A 27,917-nucleotide genomic window follows, 5' to 3' on the forward strand; every position below is an offset into this window, starting at 1 on the left:
GTTGACCCAAGTAATAAGACACAGCCCTCAAGCCATCTACATGCAAAATACTCGTGTATAACGCCGTGACGTCAAGTGTAATTAACAAGTATTCGGGATCCCATTGTAAGTCATTGATTTTCCTTAAAAAATCACTGGAGTCCTGGATGTATGAGGGTAACTTATATACAAAGTCCTGTAGGAATGCATCTACATAGATCGTCGTTTTCTCCAATAATCCCCCACATGCAGAGATGATGGGCCTGCCGGGGGGTTTATCCGGGTCTTTGTGGACTTTCGGGATCAGATAAAGGACGGGCATAACTGGATGGTCATTTTTGAGATATTTCAGTTCATCCATGCTGATGAGGCCTGTTGACCTCCACCCCATCAACATCGAATAAAAAGTTGCTTGGGACTTCTTTACTACAGCGACATCACAATGTCTGTAACAGGAAGCATCATTGAGTTGTAATAAGGCTTCCTCCATATAAAGATCTCTTGCCCATAACACGATATTGCCCCCCTTGTCGGATTGACGTACGATGATGTTACCACAACTCTGAATTTTCATAACCAGGTCGGTGTATTTGTAATTACGTTTGTGTTTGTACTTGTTGCCCTTCAAAGTTCGTTCAAAGAGGCCCTTGATATCTTTGACCACCGCCTCCTGAAAAATATCAATATTGTCATGCACCATGTGTGGTGTATAAGTAGATTTCGGTCTGAAGTTGGTTAGACCTGCAACGGGATGGATGGGGTTGGTGCTGGGGCTCTGTGACAAAGATTGTTCTAAGCGTAAACCCTCCAAGTCTTGTAATAGTGGCAAATCGTTAGCTGTAAGTGCCATCCTGCTAGGGTTACTTGTGTCAGATCTCACTTCGGCCTTGTGGGGTTTATTGCTGATAAAATGTTTTTTCAACTTGAGCTTCCGTGTGAATTTATGCAAGTCGATTCTTGTATCAGCATAGTTGAAGTTCCTGGGAGGACAAAAGGACAGTCCCAGCGAGAGAGTCTTTAACTCCGTAGGCGTTAGTGTCATGGAAGTGAGATTAATCACAGAGAATTTTTCTTCTGCCTGTACCCCTATTGTTGTTTCTTCTTGTTCCATTGTTTTTTGTAGGCCTTGCGTTTTGGTATGGCATCTGGCGTTGGCTTTACGGCGCTCTCTACGTTTTGCGTTATAGCTTTTTTGGCCGGCTGGCGATCCGTCCTGGGACGCAGTGTGTCTCGTCTGTCCTGGCTCACACATTGTAATTCCTGTGCCAGGGTGAACCGGGTAAACCCCAGCCCTGACCGTGTTCTGCTTGCCTCATAATCAGACCCACTATCAATGCTGGAGCTAAGATCTGCATTTGAGGAGCTGGCCGATGTGACTGATGTTTGTCCATCTTTATTGACTGGGTCATTGCGTGCACTCGGTGGCTGTGACAATTTTCTAGCGTCATACTTGCGCGCAAAAGTGTAAATGCGCCCTTCTAGATAGTCATTTTTATCACGCTGGAATTTGTACTGCTTCCGCTTAATGATATCTTTTTCTTTCTGTACACGAATCATCATTTCATCTTTCAGTCTTTGACACTCTGAAATGTCTGCTCCCATTCCATCAATTATAATCGACAGCTCCTCAATTTGTTTTTGCAATTTCATCTGGTCCGTTTCCGCATAGCGGACCAAGATTTGAACTAGTCTTTTCGACGACTCCAAATTGCACTCAGCCCATTCCCTTAGCATTTCTGGGTCAGGATCGTCATAAGTTGGGGCAAGCATTAGTCGCAGTCCCCTCGGAACTCGGTCAACTTCCAAATATCTGCTCAGGGAGCGATGCTCCCACCACTTAGCCTGTTCCCGTTTTGTTAATTTTTCAAGCTTTTTGAAATGGTCGCGGAGGTTCGGGCCACTTTCCAATGTTTTCTGAACTGAACCCGCCACTTGTGACCCCCCAGCCGGGGAATCATCAAACACGTCGAGGGCAGTCACCTCCCTCCCTCTTCTTTCGCCTGCCGCCATGTTGCTTATGAAATACTTTTTCAATACGCAATGATGCGTTACTCACAGTTCGCCGCTGGGTAGTCCAATGCCACTCGTCGACAAACAGGGAATGAACTCCTTCACAATGAATGAAGTGGACCATAAGTACTGTAACGGGGAGCGTGCAAGGTTGTTAAAAATATTAGTCAATAACTGCGCCCACAAATCGATATTGCGCTTTATCAAGTCTATGGGGGCATCCTCTGGCCAAGGTACCTTCTCGCTGACACTCTGCCGGATAGTCTCAGTGACTTCATACAGTGATATTGATATACTCTGATGCTTGCTGCTAATCGTACTAAACATTGGGAAGATACTCTAACCTAATATATTTTAGAAAATTGGGCTACACATGCTTCACTAGAAATGTGACAGCTAAGCGGGGTCACAATCTGAATTACCTTTCGCAATGCAGTCACTACAGAGTGAAAGGACTTAAAGTCTTTCACAGATGCTGCTTGAACTAATTTTTCTCATTGTTGGGCAGTGCCCTTGCTCTGCCTCTTTGTAATGATTGCTTTCTACTGCTTACATGAAATGCCTACAGTAATTGGGTCCATATGATTAGCAATGAGAGCCCTTTGCAGCTGTCCATTGGCTATCGAACATTCATTGTTAAACCACCTTGGTACAGCAAGGTTTGGTCTATTTGGTTTTACAAGAGCATTTCAATGCAGGCACACAGGACATGAAAGAACAAACTACTGAATCTCTACCTTCATCTTTTTCCAAACATTATGTAGTCAGCTCCCGGTTGTCTCTTATTAAGGTTTCAAGGAATTGGTCTGGGTTGTGGAGTTTCCATTCCAGCCTTACGTTTTCCAAGGCCACAGTCTTAACTGTCTGGATATGCTGTTTTGGAAACTATTCTTATACTTCTTTCGTTTCCACCACTTACATTAAATGTGCTCTCATGCAACTGTGTCATGTATGGAGCACGCTCTTTCAGCATCTCACAATACTCAACACTTATAGATGCCACCATATCTAACATGCTTCTAGGCTTATACCCAGAGCCATTGACAAATGTCTGCAAAGCACTTTGGGACTTCGACAACAGGTAGGAAAGTACGATAGAAATGTTGCAATGCAATGTTGGCTCATCATCAAATGCTTAACGTCCTTCCTTGTCTAGACTTGCAGGGGGTACCCCACACTTACTGGTGCAAACTCCTTCAATGTATTTAAAAGATAGGAGATACTTCTACTCTACAAATCATGCACCGTTTTGCTTCACATTGGGCATTGTCCAATCAGTCCCTCCTGCACAGTAGGGGGAGAGGGACCACAAGAGAGAGGATAAAGATCTGAGCCCGGCAGGCACCTATCTGATTCCTCATTCGAGCTTTCCTGCAAATGACAGGGCCTTGTTTAGCTCCTATGTAGGGTGGATAGCACCGACATTCTAGAAAGATTGGATATTATTTTCCTGTCTGTCTGATCCTCTAGTAAGAAAGTTGGGATAAGGATCATGGAGTTAACCAGTTTTACCAGGATCATGACCAGAGAATATATATATTCACAATGCCAAAAGCATTGTCACTTATGACAATTAGACAATGAAAACCACCCATAGCTCTTCTGAAGAGTGGCTGATTCCGCATGAATAGTGGAGATGAAGATTTACAAAACAATGGGTCAAACTGTTGGTCTCCGGCTTGGCTATTCGCTTCATGTGGCAACCAAGAGCTCTGTTTCTTAATTAGCATCAAACTAAATTCTATGTAAAACATACTTTAAATTGCATTAACCTCAATTTGGATGCCAGTCTTTCAGGTGGCTGTATGACACCCACACACGTACATAAATAAATTATGTATTACAATTGGAATCACATCTCATGATTACACGTGTTGTTGCTACATATGTGGTAGAACTCTTTGTGTTACCTTTCTGGCACTTTCTTCAACCAAAAACAGCTGCCACATCAAAGGTTCCAGCTGCATTTTTGAAGGATATCCATGAAATGAAAAACAGCGACTCCTTAGCTTATTGGATCCAGATCCCTCCAGGGGATGCGACCCTTTCGAAAGGGCAAAGTTATCGCAAAAGGATCTTAACAACCGAATAAGACTTTTTGACAAGAACACAAATACAATTAGACAATGCTTCACATGTGCAACAGTTTTTTGCCTCTACAAGCATCTCGCCAACACTTTTTTGTGAACTTACACACAGCATGACATAATTTCAATAGTATTTTAATTGTGTAGGTCTATACGAACCCTATACAACTTTTTTTTACACGTGCTCAAAGATGCACGGAAAAATAGTAAAAAGTGGATTTAATGGATAGGAAAGAAAATCAAATTATTTGGCACCTATAGCTCTGAAGGCAAAATTATAAGTAAAAAATCAACAAACAACCGTGATGAATGCCTTTGAAGACATTATGCAGCAGCTGTAGGAAGGATGTGGAGTGAAATATTACATTCTAAAATAGCATCTATTATCCAAAGTTGTCCAGACTTTATAGTTTTTTTTCTCTGCATTAGCAGTGACAGCCCAAACCAAAATGAGGTTTTCCATACTGATCTCTCCCGTTACATTGTAATTGCAGATGGGCTGTCCTAGCTTGTGCATACACCTGCAATTCGTTAAAGAGCAATATGTTTCCCGCACCACACCACAAGCTGTGATGACATAGCAGCTCTGCAGAGCAGCCTGCGAGGGGCTTTTTTCTTTTCTTTTCTTCTGTCTTTTCTCCTCAGTTCTGCACCGCAGAGGTCCTGGCAGTCGCATCACTCCTGACACTCTGCAGAACACACAGGGCTATCACTGCCTCGGTCACGCGCATCAGTGAGGAGACGTGAAAGAGGCAGCCGTACAGTGGAAAGGTAAGCACCGGGAAAGCCCAGCATGTGCATGGTGCCTGTGAGTGTGGGCAAAGGTACCGCCGATGCACTGTACGATGCACGTGAAAAAAGATGCCAATGTTGGTTTGCTAATTGCAAAATGACCAGTACTTTTGGCGCTCGGTTTTAACTGTTTGCTTGAAATTAGACACGTTGTTCGGTCGATGACTGTTTTTAATGCTTACAAATTGCCGCGACTGAAAATTAAAAATGCACAATTATTTTAAAATGCACTTTTGAAACATAAATATGTTGTGACTGACAAGCCTTTGTAGCTTTTGGCTTGTTGGCGATGATTGAGTTGTTTTAGGGCAGGGACCACGGTGCATATTTGGTTGTGACACGTTGGCAGCAGAACTTGTTCAGAGTTCTTCGAGTGACCAAAGTAACATCGGCAACTTCATAATGTTATACATGAAATGATGTTTCGAATTTTATATTTATTTTTAATTTCCTATCTTCGACTTTTTTTCTATTCACAATTGTCTTTCTAAAATGCATTACTGCACTTGTAAGGTTGTTCATATTTTCACTTTTAACTCCAATTCGAGGTACAATAGAGCTGGAATCTTGTGTCCACAGGTAATGAATAATTGCAAAAAATGTATAATGTGTAATATATATATATAGATAGATAGATATATTTATTTTTATATTTATGTATATATAGTGGCGTTTATCGAAAGAGTTATGTCCTTTTCATAATTTGGGTATCTTGAAACCCATCTATCTGGACCTCATGTTTGTCATTGAGGTTTTGGCTCGTCTTCACCCTATTCCAGATGCTATATAGCTGAATTATTATGTCACCACACGATGAAGAGTTAACTATGGTATTTTCCAGTAACATTTCAATATGTAAGTGGATTCATGAGACGACCCATTCCTTTTTTATGATTTTCTGTTTCTGCTCGCTCTTAAGTCCTAAGCACCAGCTATCATCTTAGAAATGTATACATTTATGATTGTATTGTCATACTTGAAACTATTCTCCTTATGAAGGTATTTGGCAACCTCTTCGTATTGGTGTGTGTGGTTGTGTGTGTGTATTTTATGTATTTATTTTTGCTTCAAGCTGTTTGTCAGTTCGGTTTGTCAAGTAGACAACACTAATGTTTTAAATTAGAAACGTATTTTGGCAATTCTTTCAACAACCTGTTGTACGTAATCTGCATGGATAACATGCAATAATGAGGTGGATGAATATTAAACGCAGCCTGAAAAGAAAAGGTATGTTTTTTGATGTTTTCCATGGAACCTGCATGAAACGTATGCATTTAGTCGTGTTGGTTAGTTCTTTATTGTAGGCTAACCTACCCACGATATTTTGGGCATGGGTTTCTTTTTACATTACATTTTTAAGCCATGTGTTGAATAATGAGATGAGGATATCCAGTTCCTTGAGTTGTTAGCTCTTTATCATTGGTAACTTACCAGCTTTTTCTGGCTCATGCAAAAACGCTTTATGACTGCTCAGCATTTCAGACCACTGCCAGAAAAAACATACCTTGGCAAAGGAAACGCTGATGAATACATGTAATTAAAGAAAAAAACATGGCAAGATATCAGATTACATTTTTAGAAGAGGCAGAGCACACTTAGTATTACAAATGCTTAGCAGTAGGGTGAAACGATGTAAAGCTTGATAGCTAACCATTAGTAGATAATAATGTTCATTGTTATGTTTTGCATCGTGGACATAATCTCTTTACTTCTCTTCAGCTGAAGATTTTCATGAAGTAGATAGACTGACAGACAGACAGAAAAGCAGAATTGCAATCAGGCATCCAGAAACATGAGTAGGTGGGGAGAAAAGATAGGTTGGAAGGAATATTGGCATTGAATAGGCAGGCTACAGATATTGATAGATCGATAGACAGACAGACAGACAGACAGACAGACAGACAGACAGATAGATAGATAGATAGATAGATAGATAGATAGATAGATAGATAGACAGACAGACAGACAGATAGATAGATAGATAGATAGATAGATAGATAGATAGATAGATAGATAGATAGATAGATAGATAGATAGATAGATAGATAGATAGATAGATAGATAGATAGATAGATAGATAGATAGATAGACAGACAGAACGACAGGCAGACACTGAGGAAGAATGCAAGGCAGGCAGGCAGACACACGAGAAGAAAGAGAGAGACAGAAATACACGACGAAAACGAGGTAGAGCCACCCACTGACAGTTGGTCTCCACCCACTCCCATTGGCACAGACAGGTCCTTCCCATCCATTGTCACGGGCAGCAAGTAGCACTAGCACAGCACCTATCACCTCCTCTGGCTACGTCAGGACAGCCCATTTGCGAAGCAATGGCCTCGGTGTAAATGGGACGGACCATAAGGCACAGATATATGCAAGGATGTTAGTGTGGCCAGTAGCTTAGCGTTCCTATGATATGTCTTATTCGCCTCTTTGAGTGAAGGCTTTGGTGCCAGGCAAGGGGCAATACATCAGTGAAATACTGGGAGCAGCGGGGAGTTTTGTGCACAGACTGTGGTTATAATCTAGCCATAAAGACTTTACTTGCCCACCAACTCCTACGATGTAGTTCAGTCATTGAGAACTCCTCAAGAAGTTCATACTTCTACAGGTTTCTGAAAATAAAGTTTAGATTGAGATATTAAGATTAGGTTTGTCTTTAATTACAGGGATCTGCCCCCCCCTCACCCATGTATTTATTCTTTAACTTTTTGCCTACAGATCATCTTCACTATCGACGAGTGGGGCCTGAATGGCCCAGTTGCACCTCATAAATATCTGTAGGCCCCTGCATCGAATGCACCGCCAGCACACCCACAAAAAACGTCACGGGTACTTTCCCCCCAGTTAGCTGCACTAACTCTCTTAGGCATTTGCACTTGCACATCACAGATAGACAGGGGCACCTGCGTTCAGACTTGTAATATGTGTATACTGAGTGACACTTGCACCCACTCAACTCTTCACTGCCCCTACACATGCACCTACAGGTTCTAAAACTACACCCATTGACACCACTGCCCACTAACAATGCATCAGTTTCTGCCGGTCCTTACACCACCCCACGCCCTTTTGCACTGACCAACTGCCGTAGTACTGATACCTATTGGCGCAGAGAATAAGACAGGAAATAAATACATTGTGATAGGCAAACTAGGACAGTGGGACAGGGAAAAATGGACACTTAGAGGAGGAAATACCGACATCTGGATCCAGATACTGTGGTGAAAATCCCATGTACCTGCATAGAGACAAAGGGGTTCATTAGGATGACGGGCGGACTTTGTCCGCCCGTCATCCTCCCGGTGTATGGGACCACCCGCCATAAGGGCGGGGGTCCCGTGCCACATATTATGATGCGCCCGCCACAGTGGCGGGCGCTTCCAGCATTTGTAGCATTGCGGCGGGCGGTGCTGAAAGCACCGCCCGCCGTAATGCTAAAAATACACGCAGTGCATTTCAATGCACAACATGACAGGCACCGCGAGGTGCCTGTCATGTTGTGCATTGAAATGCAGGGGGGTACCATAGGTACCCCCATGTGCACCCCCCACCCCCATGGAGTCCCTGGGGGCCCGCAACGGGCCACAGCAGGGGGACTCCGCATGCCTTTCCGTGGCGGCATTGCCGCCACGGAAAGGCATTCAGAAATGCCTATCCTAATATGGCTGGCGGTGTCTAATAGACACCGCCACCATATAAACCCTTTTCCGCCCGGCCGCAAGCCGACCGGGGCGGGAAAGCGGCGGACGGTCTTTCCGTCCGCCGCGGCCAACAATGCCATCGTAATATGGCAGGGGGTGTTTTGTGTCAGGATGGCGGGCGGATTGCCCCCGCCAGGCCGGCGGTGGCTACCGCCTGCCTGGCGGGGGCAATCCGCCCGCCATCCTAATGGACCCCATAGACTCTGCGACAGACAAACTTGGACACCAGATAGGAAAAAGGATCATAGGAAGATACACGAACAGTTGGCAATCAAGTCTGAGGGATAGATGGATGTCTTAATGTGTCAGACGGACGGGCAGACTAAAGAAGGCAAGGATGAACTGACAGACACGCAAGCAGGCTTCAGGTAAGATAGATAGATAGATAGATAGATAGATAGATAGATAGATAGATAGATAGATAGATAGATAGATAGATAGAGAGAGAGAGATAGATAGATAGATAGATAGATAGATAGATAGATAGATAGATAGATAGATAGATAGATAGATAGATAGATAGATAGATAGATAGATAGATAGATAAATAGATAGATAGATAGATAGGGTGGATGGAGGGATGGATGGTTGTATGGGTCGGGTGAATAGATGGACAGGTGAATAGATGGTGGATGGGTGGGTGAGTACATGAATGACTGGATGGATAAATCTGCTGATTTAGCACTTTACAACCTTAGATGTAATTGATGTATAAATGTAGCATTATGAAGTGTTGAAGCTTGGTTCTGGTGTGAACCTGGGCTTCTATGGCAATTCACAAGGGCATATTATCAAGCTCCTTATCGCTGCTTTAGCGGCAGATTCCTACCGCTAAAGCGGCGATAATGTTATTGCCCTTCTTGATAATATGGCCCCACCTTTTTGACAGAAAACAACTTACACCACCCTTCTCACTCAGGGAACAGATCACGCCATGACACAGAGACCACACCATTAGAGGTCGCTGAGTTAATTAACTTCTCTCTGGATTCAGGACTCAATGTGGCTTTGTTGCCATTGAACATGCTAGCAACATTTAACACTGTGGATCATAACATCTTGCTGCACAGGTTAGAGCACCTAGGAGTAACAGGCTCTGTGCTGCGTTGGCTGGGCTCCTTCTTTGAAGGACATGGGCAGATGGTACGGATGAAGTCGTATGCCTCAGGAAGAAAAGTGTTGAAGTTGGGGGTGCCGCAAGGTTCCTCCCTCAGTCCCATGCTCTTCAACATTTACATATCTCCTTTGACATATTTGGTGGAATCTTTTTACATTAAAATCATCTCATATTGCTGATGATAGCCAACTCCTGTTCATGTATGATGGGATCCTGCAAGTTTGAGGACTGCTTTTTTCAGCGGTCTGGTCAATCAATCAATCAATCAATCAAGGTTTTTTTAAGCACGACTACTCACCCGTAAGGGTCTCAAGACACTGCTAGATTGGCTGAAGGCCAACAGATTACAGTGCAATCCAGATAAAACGGAAGGCTTATTGTTTGGATGAGATCCTCTACCTAGCTGTCTTGGGGCCTGGCCAGATGGTGTCCCCCTCCACCCCATCCATTGGCAGTGGCCAGAAATCTGGGTGTGTTGTTTGATGACAAGCTTTCATTCAGAGCACAGGTGTGAGCAGTGGTGAAATCATGTTTCTGGATATTTTGCGAGCTGAAGAAATATCTTCACTTGCTCCCTTGTGAGGCACAAGCGACAGTGGTCAGCTCACTGATTTTATCTAGGATGGACTACAACAATGTTTTATACCTTGGTGTCCTGGAATATATGATTCATTGGCTACAGGTCATGCAGAATATGGCAGTCAATTTATTATTTTAAATCCCGGAACGTACCTCGGTGTCATCATATCGGGATAAACTTTAATTGACTGCCAGTTCTTCAACGCATTAGGTACAAAGGTTTGACCTTAACACACCAAGCTCTCCATAATAGGGGTCCTCTGTACCTAAATGGAAGCAATGAGGCATATTGCCCTGGGAGGCTCCTGCGCTCTAGTTCTGAGGGCCTTATTGTGACTTCTCACCTTCAGAAACAGTGGAGGTAAGGCTCTGCCTTCACTGTTAAGGCAGACAGCCTGTGGAATAAATTGCCTGAATACTTGAGACATATCCCTGTAGAAGTTAAATTTAAAAAGGAACTGAAAACATTTTATTTAGACCTTAGGGGTGAGTATGGGTCGAAGAACTTCTGTCTAGTCCTCTTTGGCAAGCCTAAAATCATCGGGATACTCTTTCCAGTAGCAGTTTGCTATAAAAAATATTTTCAATCATTCATATTTTCATTTATATACCCAAAATTCTACTAGTGGGCCCACCGCAACAATTGTGCCACCCACACAAGTAGCTTTTCAAACCTGACTCAGGCCTGCCAGTGCACAGCCTGTGTGTGCAGTGTACTTCCACTTCGACTTGGCATTAAAAACCACTTGCCACTGCTTAAACTCCTCTTTTATTACACATAGGTCACCCCTAAGGTAAGGCCTAGGTAGCCCTAAGGGCAGGGTGCTGTGTAAGTAAAAGGTATGACATGTACATTTAAGTTTTTCATGCCCTCATAGTGACAAACAGCTAAATTAGTTTTTCACTACTGTGAGGCTTACTCCCCCGTTAGGCTAGCATTGGCAATTCCTTAAATACTTTTAAGCTGTAATTCCTGATTAGAGTAGCTAAATGAAGTTTCATATCTTTTAATGGTAATGATAAATCCTCTTAAGTGGTAACGTTGGATTTGATATTAATGTTTTAGAAATGCCACTTTTAGAAAGTGGACTTTTCTCTGCTCTTACTGCTGTGTGTTCCTTGCAACCTGTCTCCAATACATATCTGGTTTGGGTGACAGCTACACTTTTGCATACCATCTAGACACCCGCAAAGACAATAGGGTGAGTGTGACAGAGGAATCATCTGCATTCATCTGCATTCTGACAGTCTTCCTGTGCAGGAAGTGGAAGAGGAGGCTGACACTCACATATGAATAGGCAGTGTCCTATATCTCACACAAAGGGCTGATTATCCCCCACAGGTAGCCTGGAAGACAGGGCTGGGATAAAAGGGGACCTCTGAACTTCAAGGTCCTGCTTTGAAGTCACCCCCATTTTAAAGGCACATTTGGGTATTAGTACTGGGCTGTGACCCTAACAAGACAGTATGCTACTGGACCTGTGAATAACTCTACCAGGAGTAAGGACTGATGTGCTACAAGGATTGCCACTCTTCCTGACTGACTGTTCTTAAGTAACTGCTGCACTGAGCTACCCAGCAGTGTACTGAGGACAAGGACTGGACCCATCTCACTTGAACTCAAAGTGACTCCAAGGGTTTGCTGGCTTGCCTCCTGTTTGCAAAGTCTCTGGGCCATCAAAGAATTCCTACAAACTCTGCTGCTGTTACACTCTAACATCTGTAAGTCATCCCTTGCATGAGGTGCCAATCCAGACTTGGGCCTCAGAAATGTGTTTAACAGCTGTTTTTGCATCAAAACCAATGTAGTAACTACTTGGCTTTGATCAGACCTGACTCATTGCCCTTAGATGCTGATGAAGAAGCTGATCAACAAACATTGCATCAACAGACAGTACGGCTCAATGCCGAGGGACAGCATGACTTCACATCAACACAGCACCTTCATCTGAAAGGGATTAAATGCTGAAGCTTTCATTTACTGAACAGATCAGCTCCAATGCTTCGCCTCCATCCACATCATCGATGGCGACACACTGCCTCCTTGACTCCTCGCATTGAGTCTTTGACATCAACACTTGCTCCACTCAAGGTACTTTGTCAGTCGGACCTATCTGAGTCATGTAGCTGGCTTGCCCTCCATCATGGTTGGCCTGAACTTTGGATCTACACCGGTCTAGTGTGACCTCAAGTAATCCCTTAGTGCTATTGACTTCTGAAAACTATTTTTGTTTTTTTCTTGACAAATTCATAACTCCGGTTCGACTTATGGATTTTTCTCATTTTGGTTTTGTTTTATTTTTAAAATGATGCTTTATTTTTTTTAAGCGGTGAATATTTTTGTGGTGTTATCATCGTGTTACTGTGTGCATTTTGCACAAATACTTTACATATTGCCTCTTTAGATAAGCCTGACTGTATGTGCCAAGCTACCAGAGGGTGAGCAGAGGTTATCTATTAGTATATATCTAGCATTCCCTGACTAGGATTGTGGTCCCTATTTGGACAGGGTGCATACCTCTGCCAATTAGAGACCCAATTTCTAACAATGGTGACTGGTGGGTAAATGAATAGTGAATAGTGAATTGACAGTAGATAGAGAACCGAAAGTGAATGAAGAGTGAATTGAAGATGAATGGAGGGTAAAAGATAGATGGAAGGTGAACAGTGAATAGAGGGGCAATAGTGAAACGCTTCAGTGATATTGAAAGAGAAGGAGCAGTAGACACTTAAGGATTAAGAAAAATCTCTGCATCTTCCACTTGTGGTTCTCACAGAGCTCTTTGCTATGATGTGAGTTGATTGGTGTTTGTTTTCTGTAAATATTTTTTATTATTTTCCATTTCAGCAGGACAGCTAGTTTACAAATTGAATATTTATCTCTCAAACATAATAACCACCCACCTAACATTTGGTATAATAAAATCCATTGCAGCAGTGAAGGCTATCAATGTAATAAACTACAGATTAAAATATAGTAATCAACAAGTAAACATTGAATAAAAAGGATTCAGCGAGGAAGCTTTTCTGATGCAGCAGAAAATGAAAATCAATCAATCAATCAATCATGCCATTTGTATAGCGCACTACTCACCCGGGAGGGTCTCAAGGCGCCTGGGGGGAGGGGTATGCTACTGCTCGAACAGCCAGGTCTTGAGTTGTTTCCTGAAGGCGAGATGGTCCTGGGTCAGCCGAAGGTGGATGGGGAGGGAGTTCCAAGTCTTGGCAGCCAGGTAAGAGAAGGATCTTCCTCCGGCGGTGGCTCTTCGGATGCGTGGTACGGCTGTGATGGCGAGGCGTGTGGACCGTAGCTGGCGGGTGGGCGTGTAGAAGGTCAGGCGGTCGTTGAGGTACTTGGGGCCCAGGTCGTGGAGAGACTTGTGTGCGTGGGTGAGGAGCCGGAACGTGATCCTCTTGTCGACGGGGAGCCAGTGCAGGTTCCTCAGGTGGCTGGAGATGTGGCTGCGTCGGGGGACATCCAGGATGAGTCGGGCGGGGGCGTTCTGGATGCGCTGGAGTCTTTTCTGTAGCTTGGCTGTGGTTCCGGCGTAGAGGGCGTTTCCGTAGTCCAGTCGGCTGGTGATGAGTGCCTGGGTGACAGTCTTCCTGGTCTCGGTCGGGATCCAGCGGAAGATCTTGCGAAGCATACGGAGGGTGTTGAAGCACGATGAGGAGACGGCGTTGACTTGTCTGGTCATCGAGAGGGAGGGGTCCAGGATGATGCCCAGGTTGCGTGCATGGTCGGTTGGCTTGGGTGCGGTGCCCAGGGCTGGGGGCCACCAGGAGTCATCCCAGGCGGAGGGCGAAGATCCCAGGATGAGGACTTCTGTCTTGTCCGAGTTCAGTTTCAGGCGGCTGTCCTTCATCCACTCGGCGACGTCTTTCATCCCTTCGTGTAGGCAGGTTCTGGTGGTGTCGGGGTCTCTGGTGAGGGAGAGGATCAGCTGGGTGTCGTCGGCGTAAGAGATGATGTTGAGGTTGTGCTGGCGTGCGATGGCTGCGAGAGGTTTCATGTAGATGTTGAAGAGGGTGGGGCTGAGTGAAGATCCTTGCGGGACGCCGCAGATGACTTCGGTGGCCTCGGAGCGAAACGGGGGGAGGCGGACTCTTTGTGTTCTTCCGGCGAGGAACGAGATGATCCACTCCAGTGCCTTCTCTTGGATACCGATGTTGCTGAGGCGCTGGACTAGGGTGCGGTGGCAGACTGTGTCGAACGCAGCGGAGAGGTCCAGGAGGATGAGGTCCACTGTTTCCCCCTTGTCGAGCAGGGTCCGGATGTCATCGTTGGCTGCGATGAGGGCGGTCTCGGTGCTGTGGTTGGCTCTGAAGCCGGACTGCGAGGGGTCGAGGGATCCGTTCGTCTCGAGGAAGGCGGTCAGCTGTCTGTTGGCGATCTTCTCGATGACTTTAGCAGGAAAAGGGAGGAGCGAGATGGGGCGGATGTTTTTGAGATCGGTGGGGTCTGCTGTAGGTTTCTTCAACCAATACAGCACAACACTCGAAATATACTCCACAATATGCCATTTCTTGCCAAATAATGAAGTAAAGGTGAAGCTTTCTGCATACTAATAACTGTCAAAAAACCCTAACTAAAGGCAGTGTTACATGAGAGGAGCTGATAAAGTGCAGGGTGAGAATAGTTCTTCTAGGGTATTCTTTCGTCGGTTTTAGACTTTAATACTACAATCTTCATTGCATCCCATGTCCTTATGTTTGTTCTGAATTATGTTTGCCCACTTTAGTAGTTCTTTCATTCAGTTCACCAAAGATGGATCCTTAGTTGGCTTCTAGTGGATTGCCAACTGGGGGGTTTAGCGAGCATCAATGCCAAATCTGCAAACTTTGGGCCACCTGTACAAAATTTAGGAATTATAATTTCCTAATTGTGATTCTCACTGAATCACAATTAGGAAATTCTAATTTCTAATGTTGGAAAACATACGCATTTTCAATAGCGATTCCTAATAGGGTTGCAATTGACCTACCTCATGAATATTAAGGAGAAAGTTTGCAATTTGAGACCCATTAGGAATCACTCCCATAACAGGGATAGTGGCCTGCTGAGGTCAGCACACCACCATGTCTATTATTGCTTTTTAATAAAGCAATCGTTTTTCTTAAATGTAAACGGGATGCATTTAAAAAATGAAAATTACATTGTAAAGTTTATTTTTTAAGAGCAGGTAGTGGTCTCTGGGACCATTACCTGCTCTGAAAAAATAATTGTTTCAACAGTCACAAAGGGAAGAGGTCCCACGGGTACCCCTTCCCTTTTGCAAATGGTTAGTCACACCCTTGAGCTGTCAGTAAAAGATTAATGTTTTGTGGCTGCAATCTGTTCTCAAAATATTCATACATATAACTGTGATTAGCTATTTGGGAGGAATACCCTAAGAACGCCTCTTCCAAATATAGAATCACTAAACACAAATTTTGAATCAGTAATATGATACCAAACCGCAATTTGTGTTTTGTACATATGAAAAAAGCATTTTAATGGTTGTAAAATTCTCAATTGTGTGAATCAGGGGGTTACCAACTGCAGAAATGCTTTCGAAATATACCCCTTATTTCCTAATGTCATTGTTTTAGCCCTTTTATATAAGCCTGGAAAGTTCCTTGCAAGTTCAGAAGGGTAGTGCCTGCCAACTACTACCTGAATAAGTGCATAGACAGATTCCCAGTACTGTATCAGTTCTAGACAGCTTCAAACATATGTCAGCACCATCATGACCACATCTTGCCTTTCATAAGGACATTAGACTAGATCTTATGATGTCTTTTTTTGAGAAAGATAAGCTCTATGTGGAATTTTACATTGTATCAATTTATATTGCATTGTATGAAACCTTTGATGGATATTCAATAATTTGTGTCTGTCATTTTAGCATAAATTGTCTTTGTAATTTGCTTTCCCAGTGTTTCCTCAGCAGTGACATATCTAGTCTGGTGCAGGAGCCCCCTTTACATGATTGTGATTACTCTTTTGTCATGGCTCTGTGTGTTAATACATTTTTAGGTGTAGGTAGTTGGATTGCTTATTGAGGCTGTGAGGCAATGTATTGTGCTGAGTTGGTTCTGCTTGGACAAAAGCTGGGCTGTCAGAGCACCTTGAGGCCCACTTTCAAGGGTCCAGGACTGGATGGCAACACTTGGGTGGCACAATTCACAGCGGAGAGAGTACAGGAGCTGTGCTCCAGGTGGTTAAATCCTTTTCTGTCCCTGAGATTTGGTCAAGAGGCCAGCCACTCTGGTGATCCTAGGTTTAAGATGCAGGTGCAGTCCGTCTCACTCAGGCAGCACGGAAGCCATAGTAGCAGGGCAGTGGAATATCATGCAGCAAAGGAACAGAGCAGTCTGTTTTCCGAGTCTTCCACAGACCCAAGAGCGTATTTTAGAGATGAGTCTGAGGGTCCAATATTTATGCTTGGTGCCGGCTTTGAAGTGGCAGAAGCTTCTAGAGTACTCCCCCTACCGAGTTGTCAAGAATTTCCTGTCTCCCTGCCCCGGCCCCAGCTTGACTAGGGGCACAATAGACTAGTGTGTGACTTGTGTGTGTGCTAAGGCACAGACTTTATGATATGAAAGTGTGGTAGGTGACAGCCCTACTTTATCAAGTCAGAAATGGCCCATCCTGCCAACACTTTTTCCCCCTTTGTCTCACTGTTTGGGAGCAATACACAAAGTCTAACTGCCAGTTACAGCTTGTCATGTGACTTCACTTTACTAGGGACATACAAGTAAATTAAATATACCAACTGAGTGTAAGCTAATTCTACCAGGATTAAGGAAGAGAGCACAAGCACTTTAGCACTGGTTAACAGTGGTAAAGTGCACAGAGTCCTAAAAATTAAGTAAAAAAATAGAGGAGATTTTAAGGCAAAACGTTAAGGAAAGAAAATGGCACGGATACCAAGTCCAACACTAAGCATGGCACCGACTGGTGGATTGAGGTCCTTCTGTTTCCAAGGCAATTTTATTAATTCTAATCTCCTGTCTATGGCACCATGGATTAGAAACTGATCACAGAAATTTGCGTAGTTTGTATTAATTTATCACATTTTTCAACTTTGTGGTTGTCAAATAAATCGCCTAGCGCCATAATGCTAGCTCTAGCACAGCATTCTCTAACAGGTCCAGTGCCAATTTTATGTACTTTAGGATGCATCCACAATAGAAGCTGATGCACCTATGCTGCATCCTTGGTAATACAAACTAAACATTTTTTTGACAAAGGGCTGAGCCTCTGTCAGCAATTGAATTTGATGGGGACTGGTATGGTAAGGAGGTAACACTTATATGGCAGTAGCACTGAGGTCCCTTTTGTAACTGAGTTCTGATATATGCACAATGCCCAGCCATCCAGCACCCTTCTAGAGCAGTGCAGCAAAATATTAATTCTCAAAATCATGAGCTGCAAGCCTTAGAACTGCTGACAGAATTTTTTTTTGAAACAGGGCTACCTTGTTTCAATGACCGCCCTACATCAGGTCCAACTGTAGTTTTTGAGGTCCTTAAAAACTGTGCCAGGTATTACTATCTATAAGAAAATGGTCCTAGACAAAAATTCAAAAACGTCAATTGATGTAAATCTTAGTTTTCCACAAAGCAGATTAAATCTGAGACCAAACGGAGATGTATTGCTTGCATATTATACTATGAATGCAATGTAACCAACACCACAAAAAAACCACATTTGTATCGCAATTTTATTTACACATTCATAAAATGAGAAAAGGATAGAAAGGGGTGCTCAAGTGGTAAGGAAAGGAAATCAAAAACACAGGATTTATGGTAATTCTGTACAACATGAGAACAATTTGGATTGCACAAACAAAGCCTAACCATACACTTCTATGTACATTATTTCACAAGGGGAAGGGAAAATAATGGTATCGGCTTTAAAAATTAAATTATAAAAAAAGGGGGGGCGTAATCGTCGACGTTTCGACCCTGGCGCAATACGGGAAATTCACGACCTCTGCTGCGGGTCTTCTTCAGGACGTTGGGGTATGGGATTCGGGGGGGGGGGAGGGAGCACCACAATTATTTTTGTCGTGGTGTGTCAGGCCAGGTCTGTTGGGCGGGCCACCTCTGACTGGTGTGTCCGTTGCGTTTCAATTAGAAGGGATGATTTAATTTGATAGCAAGAAGAATCGTTCCTGGTCTGTTGACACGATCGACGTAATGTCAGTTGTTCAGGAAGGGAGCGCTGTTTTGGGGACCTTATGTCCTCTCATTAGATGTTTAATAATTCCTCCGAGGAGTTCTTTAGGCAATGAAAACGCACACTCCGAACGGATCAATTTTCGCGGTATTGCAAAGGCACGTCCCGTCTCTCTCTACGAGGAAACCACGTGGTTTGAAAGGCAACGGACACACCAGTCAGAGGTGGCCCACCCAACAGACCTGGCCTGACACACCACGACAAAAATAATTGTGGTGCTCCCTCCCCCCCCCGAATTCCATACCCCAACGTCCTGAAGAAGACCCGCAGCAGAGGTCATGAATTTCCCGTATTGCGCCAGGGTGGAAACGTCGACGATTACGCCCCCCCTTTTTTTATAATTTCATTTTTAAAGCCGATACCATTATTTTCCCTTCCCCTTGTGAAATAATGTACATAGAAGTGTATGGTTAGGCTTTGTTTGTGCAATCCAAATTGTTCTCATGTTGTACAGAATTACCATAAATCCTGTGTTTTTGATTTCCTTTCCTTACCACTTGAGCACCCCTTTCTATCCTTTTCTCATTTTATGAATGTGTAAATAAAATTGCGATACAAATGTGGTTTTTTTGTGGTGTTGGTTACATTGCATTCATAGTATAATATGCAAGCAATACATCTCCGTTTGGTCTTAGATTTAATCTGCTTTGTGGAAAACTAAGATTTACATCAATTGACGTTTTTGAATTTTTGTCTAGGACCATTTTCTTATATATACTATTACCCAGGTCCTTTGACTTATTAGGTTCACCCCATTGTTTTCAATGAGGTATTACTATCAGCACATTGGCAAAGAAATATAAGAAATGAGGCAGGAGAACCAATTTATCTAGAGCCAGCCTACGCATTTTGAAAAGTGGCTATTTATTCCAGATTTTAACAGACTATTGTGCTGCCATCCTCATACCGCCAGATTTCCCTCGATTGTGTTATCATTATCATGGAAGACCGATGCTCTACTTCATGGAGAGTTGGTCCTCACCAAGGGCCTTACAGGCTCTCAATAATTTTCTGCACTCTGCGTTATGCTGAGCTCACGGAGTTCTGAAAAACTTTTTCCTCGCTCCTATTCGTCAACGTCAAGTTGGCGAGCGCGAGCGATGAAAATCCACTTCCCAGCGAGACTTTTCCTTGCTCGCGATCGTCAACATCAAATTGGTGAGTGGGAGCGTGGAAAATCAACCTCCCGGCAAGATTTCTCAACGCAGGTGGTCAGATTACTGATTGCGAGTGGTCGCGTATGGTCGCGACCACTCATGTTGAGAAACTGTCTGTTCGCGTTGAGAAAGCTGCCGCTCGAGTAAAAATCTACTCGAGAGGCAGAAAGGAAGCAGCGCCGACTTGCCCTGTGCATTGTGCCATTCATGATGATTGCACAGCGCAGACAAGCACCTGGCACTGAAAATCACTGCAGCCAGCATTCATCCAATGCAGTCTACCGCCTGCGGAGCTCCACGTAAAGCGGCACAAGATTTTTTTGCACTTTGTGGAGTTCCATGTAGCAGAACTCTGCAAACTCTTCCCAGGCTTAGTGCGAGGCTGCATGCCAATGTTCTCTGAGTGCCAGGAAAACCCATAGGAACACCAGAGTATGCAATGCGGCCATCAGCAATTCCAACTCCAGCAAGTGGATTAGAAATTCGCCTCCTCCAAAGAGAGCATACGTCCTGGAGACACATACAAAAGAGCCTGTAAAACAAAAAAGGAACAACAATAGTAACACCTGTTTAACCCCTCCCACGCTCATGACAAGCTCAGCTCGTCATGAGCCACGGTTCTCGTGTGCTCATGACGAGCTGAGCTCGTCATGACTGTTAGAATGCTCACACGCGGGGCTAATTTCCCTGCTGTGCTGGGCGTTCTAAGGAACGGGCGTGGTCATGACGAGCTCAGCTCGTCATGAGCACACGAGAAACGTGGCTCATGACGAGCTGAGCTCGTCATGAGCACCGGGGCACTGTGCGCGTCCTCCCTCCCCCCAGCACAGCGGGGGAATCGTCCCCGTAGCGAAGGGGTTAAGGCAATGCAGCTGCTGTCATTCCAAAATGGCAAAGCATGTCTGAAGCAATGCAGAAAGTGCCACGTTCAGCCTGCTAGGCCTGCTTTCCTTCCTGGAATGACAGCAAGCCCTGCACACAGATGCAGGCCTTCTGGATATGCACCAGGTCAGGTCATGGATCCAATGAAGTTAAAAACTCTTTGGCAGAAAGACTACAGTGATTTATCTTGCTAGTTCATTCTTTTCCTTCTCTTCTTCAACGCCACTTCAATTTGTGTGGCTGCATCACTAGGTGCCAAAATTTAAAATTACCCGAATGTTCCAGATGTGTACTATTGGAAAGCAGTCACTGTCTGAGATCATTGGATTCAAATCATTGTCTGACTATGCTAGTGGTAGACCACAGCTGTGATTCATGCGTGGTTAGGCAAGTCAATCTGTGTCTTGGGCTTAGCAGTTTATGTTGTTTTCATTACTGAACTAGGTTAAAGACTTGAACAAATTTATATTGAATTTGCAAGGCTAGTAACGCCAAATCTTAGCAAAATTGCAGCCTCATCATTAACCTGCCTCCTCCCCTTCAGATTTCACAACAAAAAATATATAATCTGTGTCAACAGAATGATTTGCTTCCCATTTCTCTATCACATCAGAATCAAATATATGAAAGTTAAAGACATGTAATTTGATAGTTGATATCTTGCTTGAAAATTGAACAAACATTAGCAAAAAGCCGATAGGTCTGGCACTGGCACTGGCCACCAGCCTTTTGGTAACTCTTGTTTTGTTTTGTCCTAGTTTCTTCAAAACCTTATTGTTTGGGAAGCTGTCAGACATCAATCTAAAAATAAAAAATACACTGGTTAAAGCAGTGCTTCCCAAAATTTGTAGAACCCCAACCCACTTTTTAATACAAGAAAAATTTGCAACCCAACTAGCTTTAAACAGGAGGCTGGTGTTTTTTTTAATGTAACCAAAAAAGTGTGTGGTAGCACATTGTCATTTATAGACACCACATTTTCCATTGAAACGTTCTCTAATTGTAGAGAAATACAGATTAAATTATAATGCACACAAATGATAATGTGTGTAAATCGGGTTATAGTTAATATTTATTATTTTGCATCACCAAGTAAAGTATCTTGATTTGTTCTGACTCTATTAAAATCTTTGTTTCATCACATTTAAGGTTAATAAAAACATTTAATAAATCTTTGCTTTTCTAACTTCTGAATGTGTAAATTTCACTTACAACCTTTCCTTTTACACTTCATGTATCCCAGCAAGATTGTCACATAATTTACTTTACTTTTCTTTCTGTGACTGCGTGTAAACTCCAGGTCACATGTTAAAAAAGATAAGCAGCAGAAGACATACCCTAACATTTGACCCCTGTCCTTGAAGCACAGCAAAAATAACAAACTAAATACGGAATGTAAATGTATCTTTTTTTATTGCTTGGTCTTTCATCATCAAAAATCGCCTCACACCCCACTGGTCATGACCCACAGGTTGGGAAACACTGGGCTAAGGGTAACAATATGCTTCGGTCAGAAAAATAGACACAATACCATAGTACTCCGTGGCACTGAAGGAAACTACTTTGAGCATGGATTTGCTCCTAGAGAAAGACTAGCTTGACAATACCTCAAGTGTAGCCAACCAGTGGCTAAACTGGGCTGATGCATTGTCCCTTGATGTATGCTGGGGTGGGTGGAAGAAATATGTGAATGACACTACCACAGACTAATGGATGAAGTCTGGCTAAAAACCTTGATAAGCAACTATGTTATACACAGAATGGCTCTTGGCAAATACACACCCAAAAAGCCAATTGGTCTGGCGTTGGCTGCTAGCCTCTTGCCTTTAAGAAAAAAGGCAAGAAGTAAGGACAAAAACAAGAAGGAAAGAAGCAAAACAAGAAGCAAGGAAAAAAAGGGAAAAGAAGGAATGAAAAAGTTTGAAAGAAAGAGTAAGGCAGAGTGAAAGAGAATAATGAAAAACATGGAAGCAAGAAGGAAAGAAAGGAAGAAAGAACAACTAATGGAGGCAGGAAGGAAAGAAAGAATTAAAGAAAAAAGTATGGAGGCAAGAAGGAAAGAAAGGAAAGATGGGAGAAAAGAAGAAAGAAAGAAGGCAAAAAGGGAGGGAACAAGGAAAAGGAAGATGAGAAAAAAGGGAAGATAAGAAAAAAGGAAGGCAAGAAAGAAAGCAAAATACTCAAGCACCCTGGTCAGTGTGAATTCATTATAAAGTTCATGTGTAGGGCCTGCAGTAAAGAAGGGGTTTGATGCAATGTGCTTCCAGTGTAGAGTTTTTGCACAAATGCACAGAAATCATAATATCAATCAAAAATCAAACTATGACTACTAAATAAAGCTGTAAACCATCGTGTTTAGCCTCATACCCTCCTGTTTTGCTGACTTCATTTTTGCTGGTTTTAGAATTCTGCGCACAGTGTTAAAGTGCATATGGTCTGTACTCCATAAATATGGTAACATTCACTTATCCACAATTAGCATAGTTCATTTACCTGTAAGTCCACAGTAAAGTGCACTCCCTGTGCCCAGGACCTATACATGAAATGCTACTAGTGGACCTGCAGCACGGATTGTGCCACCCACTCAGTCACCCTTTAAAACACAGCTTAGGCCTGCCATTTCAGAGCCTGTGTGTGAATTTCTAAATTTCCATTTTGACCTGGCAAGTTAACCTACTTGCCAGGCCCAAAGCTTCCCTTTTACTACATGTAAGTCACCCCGAAGTCAGGCACTAGTTAGCCCCAGAGGCAGGGTATAAGGCATTTAAAAGATAGGACATGTACCTCTGATTTTTACATGTCCTGGCAGTGAAAAACTGTTACATTTGTTTTTCTTTACTGCAAGGTCTATCCCTCCCTTAGGTTAAAATGGGGGTTGCCTTTAAACATCATTTAAGACAACTTCCCACTGAGCACACAGAAACACATGGAGTTTGGTGTCTTTGGACTCACAATTTAAAAATACATCTTTTAGTAAATTTGGTTTTTAAATTGCAGGTCTGAAAATGCCAGTTTGACAAAGTTAAGAAACCAATGGGCCTGTTTCAAGTCAGCAAGGCAAGGCCACTTGACAATAGACAAACAAACAAAAAGCCAATACTGACATTGCCTACCAGCAAAACAAATTTCTTAAACAGCCTGAACTTGATAAGCGTGATCACTTTTTTTTCTGTTGTTTTAGTATCTTCGTAATGCACTGTGAACAGATATATGACATAAACATGGGAACAACGTACATCTAATTATAGCTAAATTTAACACATCAAGCCAGAACATTTTTGACATAAAGGGAAATAAGCAAATTTGTCGAAAAAGACCAACATTAAAACAAAGAAAAAACACAAATGTACCAGCTCCAAGATCATATAACACAGAGAGTCAGACTTAGATTGTGTCATTAATAGAGGCCCCTTATCATCAATGTGTCAAAGGCCAGGGGATAAAACGCTTATTGTCCTTTACATGAATGCAACACAGGGACTCTACACAGTCATTCATCAAGTTAAAAGTTCCCTGTGTAACATCACTCATTTTGCACATTCTCCCTGGTTTGTTTGACTGTCGACGCATTTCGAGCCCGGATCTGATTGTTGGTTTTCTTCAGGACTGAGAACTGGTGGACAATCAGCTTCAGAAACCATGAATCACACCTTTCCAACAATATGTAATTCTTTACATGTGTGGACATCAGCATTTCTAGCTGCACAAAAATGCATGTAGTTGTAGCTGCTTCATTCAGCCTCTTGTTATGAGGCACTGAGGTGGTGAAGGGAAAACTTTTAGGGGGGGATCAAATCCTTCTAATTTATAGACCTTATTCCTTTTTCATCTTTAATTTCTCAACAGTTGCGTATGTTTGCTCTGACCTGGCGTCTTCCTGCTGCTAAAATCTGTGAACAGACTTTAGCAGCTACAACTCCATTCATTTTTGTGCAGTTAGAAATGCTGATTATAATGAGAAAATAATGACCTTGGAATCCAGTGTACAACTGTAGGAAACACATGCACCTTGGAATCCTGTGTACAATTACAGGGTACACCATCTGCATTGTGTGTTTTTCTTTGTTATCACATTTTTAACACCTGGGGGCCGATTCCGATTCGTTAAACTAATTGTACGACCGAATAGAATCCGTAGCACTTTCCCTACGACTCGTGCAATTCTGTCCGAATTGTGTAGCACGATTCGTTGGAAAAATATACGACTGAATCATTGTGAACCGTATGAAAAGCAAGGGAAAATCCATATGATATGGACCCTCACAGTGCACCGTATGAATCATAAACATGCTGTACGACCCGACAAGTACGATCCGGACCGGGGAATGAGGACGCGATTCGTACGGAAAACGTCGCGTATGAGCGATTCGTACGTAGAGCCACACAATCACATACGCACCATAACCCTGCCATCATGGGGTGTACGCACCGTACCCCAGCAATCATGCGGTGTATGCACCGTACCCCTGCAATCATGGGGTGTACGTACCGTACCCCGACACATCGTACCCCTGCGCACCATACCCCTGCAATCATGGGGTGTACGCACGGTACCCCTGCAATCCTGGGGTGTACGTTTCGTACGTGGTTCGCATCAAAATCTGCTTTTCCGGACGTTTCGAGCTCCCGTAGAAAAAGAGTCATACAGAGTGTTGTTGAGATGAATCGTACTTGCTGGATCGGAAAATGCTGCTTCGATCCGTAAGGACATCGCGTACTGCGTGTTCCGAATGCGATTCGTACAACTTTTTAAGTTGTATGGTCTTTCGTACGATTCGTACGGAGATCTGCTTTGGGTCCGAATCGTACTTCATCGTACGTACGGGGACGTTTAAGGCTACGATTCGTACGGGAAATATGCTCCGTACGGCTATTTGTAAGGGATTTTACCAAATCGGAATCGGCCCTTTGGTCTTCATTTTGAACTTGACTGTGGATTGAGGCCTGCTAAACAGACCATTCACACCTGAACAGTTAAAATGTGGTTTCATTGCTCTCCCTATTCTGTTCTTTCATCTATCTAACTGACTTAGCCTTCCGCTATAGTTCCATGAAAATACTGCTGCATTTCAAAATAAGAATAACTAGCCAATTTTAAGGCAACACCCATAAAGTGAAGACCCTTAACCTATTGCATTTCAATCAGTTAGAGACTTGTGGACAAATTTAATTTTCCTACAATTCAAATGAATATTTTGTAGTTTCAGAAGATCCACTGATCTCTGACAACCTTTTTGAAGAACCTATGTATATGTCTTAAGATGATAGATTTAAATGTACTGCTAATTTTGACTTCTGAAATTGTGTTGACAGTTATGAGGAAAATCACATACTATATGTGCTGTGGCCTGAAAGGATATCATATATAATCGGGTCTGAGTTAACTGCATTAGTTTTGGTATTTATGAGATGAGGAACATTGTGATAGAGCAAACATTACGTTTAATTATGATCATGACAAAGAGATTTCATTTTGACACCTTTGAGAGAAAAATACTAAATGTGCACAAATTACACATTATGTAAAATAACACAAAATAGGAGAAATGTAGTTTCTGCATCGTAAAACCTTGCAGAAGTGTGTGATTTATCAATGAATGGCTCGTTTCAGAACATGGGCTTGAACTTACTAAGAATGAACCAAGCTGCAGAAACAAAAGCTAAGGCCAAAACCCATAGATCAAACACAGCTGCAGCCCAACAGCAGGAGTGACAGGGCCATTTTAGACTCACTGGAACATTTGGTTAATGCATCCACTCTCATCTGCAGGAATACCCTAACCTTTATTACAGTAATGATCTGGCTCAATTCACACATGTTGAGGGAGTTGCAGAGGTCAATATGAGGGGTGGGCGTAACTCGCGGAGTTAAATGAAAAATCAGCGAGATTCCATGGAGTTTCGCAAATGGGTTGTAGAGGGCGCTGCTTCTTCGGTTAAATTTGATGCAGTTGGAGTAGATTTTCTACTCAAGAGAAAGCTTGCTCAACACGAACGGTTGCCGTCAACTGTCAGTGATGGGTAAATCTCAGTGGGTGCCCTCCTAGCAATGAAAAATCATGCTATGCCAAATCTTGCTTGCGCTCACGTATTTACTGTTAGCTGACTACACATAAGAAAAAACTCGGCAGTTTGCGGAATTTGTCCAGAACTCTGCATTATATGTGTAACGTGGAGGGCTAAAACTCCGCCAACTCTTCCAGTGGAACGGATTTTATCACCCAACCTAGTCAATAGAGTGTTAGCTGTGAGTGCCACATTCACTCCACAGATTCATCACATAGCTCTACCTCAAGGAGAGTTATTGATCCAAAGTGGAGAAGCGTGGCTCAGTGGTTAGAGGCGGCAGACCCGGAAGCTGAGATCGACCGTGGACCAGGGTTTGATTCCCCGCCTCGGCGGGTCTCGGGCCCAAAATTCCACGGCCTCGACAATTCTCGCTCTGGTGCCTACTCAACTCACGGGGCCACACTCTGCGACTCTGGGCAATAGCTTGCTTAATCTCCACTACGGCCCCTCGCGGCGGGATGCCTGGCTTTCACCTTGTGGACACCCTACCGGGGTTTCTCACAGGGGAATACCAGGACGGGTTCCCTAAGCAAGCGCCGGGACGCTTACGGGCAGCTGTGCGCTTTACAAGTCCAATGTAGGCAGCAGTTTGTATTTGGTGGCAACACAGACAAGGAATAGGGTTGGCCAGGGTGCCACTTGCAGTCATATGTAGCTGAACCCTTCTTCATATTATGTTAAAGCTTGCTTTCAAAACAGCCTGACGTCTTCAGCTTCAGTGTAGTCCAAGGATTGAAACAGGTTATATAGTACCATGGTGTTCTATAATAAGTAACACAACCACAACAAAAAATGCCAGGTAAAACATTGTTAATGGTTAATTCATTTTAAGTATTAGTAGAGCACTAACAGAAATAATTTAGAACCACATCATTCTGTTTGAGTATACTTCCACTGGCTCTGTCATCATCATAGCGTGTTCCCAAAGGTAGATCGTTGTTCTCGTCATCATTTAAATCTTCCATCTAGCAGAGGCAGCTGGTGTTCAAGGGCGAAAGGGGCGTTGCCCTGCCATGATGGGGGTGGGGAGGGAGAAAAACCTACGAGCAGCTTTAGTTGCTTTTGACTAGAGCTGCTCATAGGTTTTTCTCCCTCTCCCCCGTGACGGCAGGGCAACGTGCTCTTTTAAGAAGGATTTAGATTTTTTTGGTAGGAGTTCCTGCCTGCGCATGTGTGACCAGCGAGCGCGATGATTCTCGCCCTTAAGGCACAAACCACGCTAGTGACATCACTGTGAAGGCGTGCCCAGTTTTAGCGGTGATGCTTAGGCTTACTTTTGGGTGTATACTGCCCTGGCCCAGGGCAGGATCT

The 27,917-nt window shown here is 43.3% G+C and overlaps 1 protein-coding gene across 1 annotated transcript in view; it reads left to right on the forward strand.

The window, feature by feature from the left end:
- Positions 1-4,596: 4,596 nt before the first annotated feature.
- LUM (lumican) overlaps positions 4,597-27,917 on the forward strand; it is a 114,704-nt gene continuing 91,383 nt past the window's right edge. Inside the window, exon 1 of the mRNA XM_078674260.1 lies at positions 4,597-4,847. The gene's annotated coding sequence lies outside the window, so the exon portion shown is untranslated. The remainder of the gene's footprint in view (positions 4,848-27,917) is intronic.

Source organism: Lissotriton helveticus, chromosome 1_1 (assembly GCF_964261635.1).
Source record: "Lissotriton helveticus chromosome 1_1, aLisHel1.1, whole genome shotgun sequence".
NCBI lineage: Eukaryota > Metazoa > Chordata > Amphibia > Caudata > Salamandridae > Lissotriton > Lissotriton helveticus.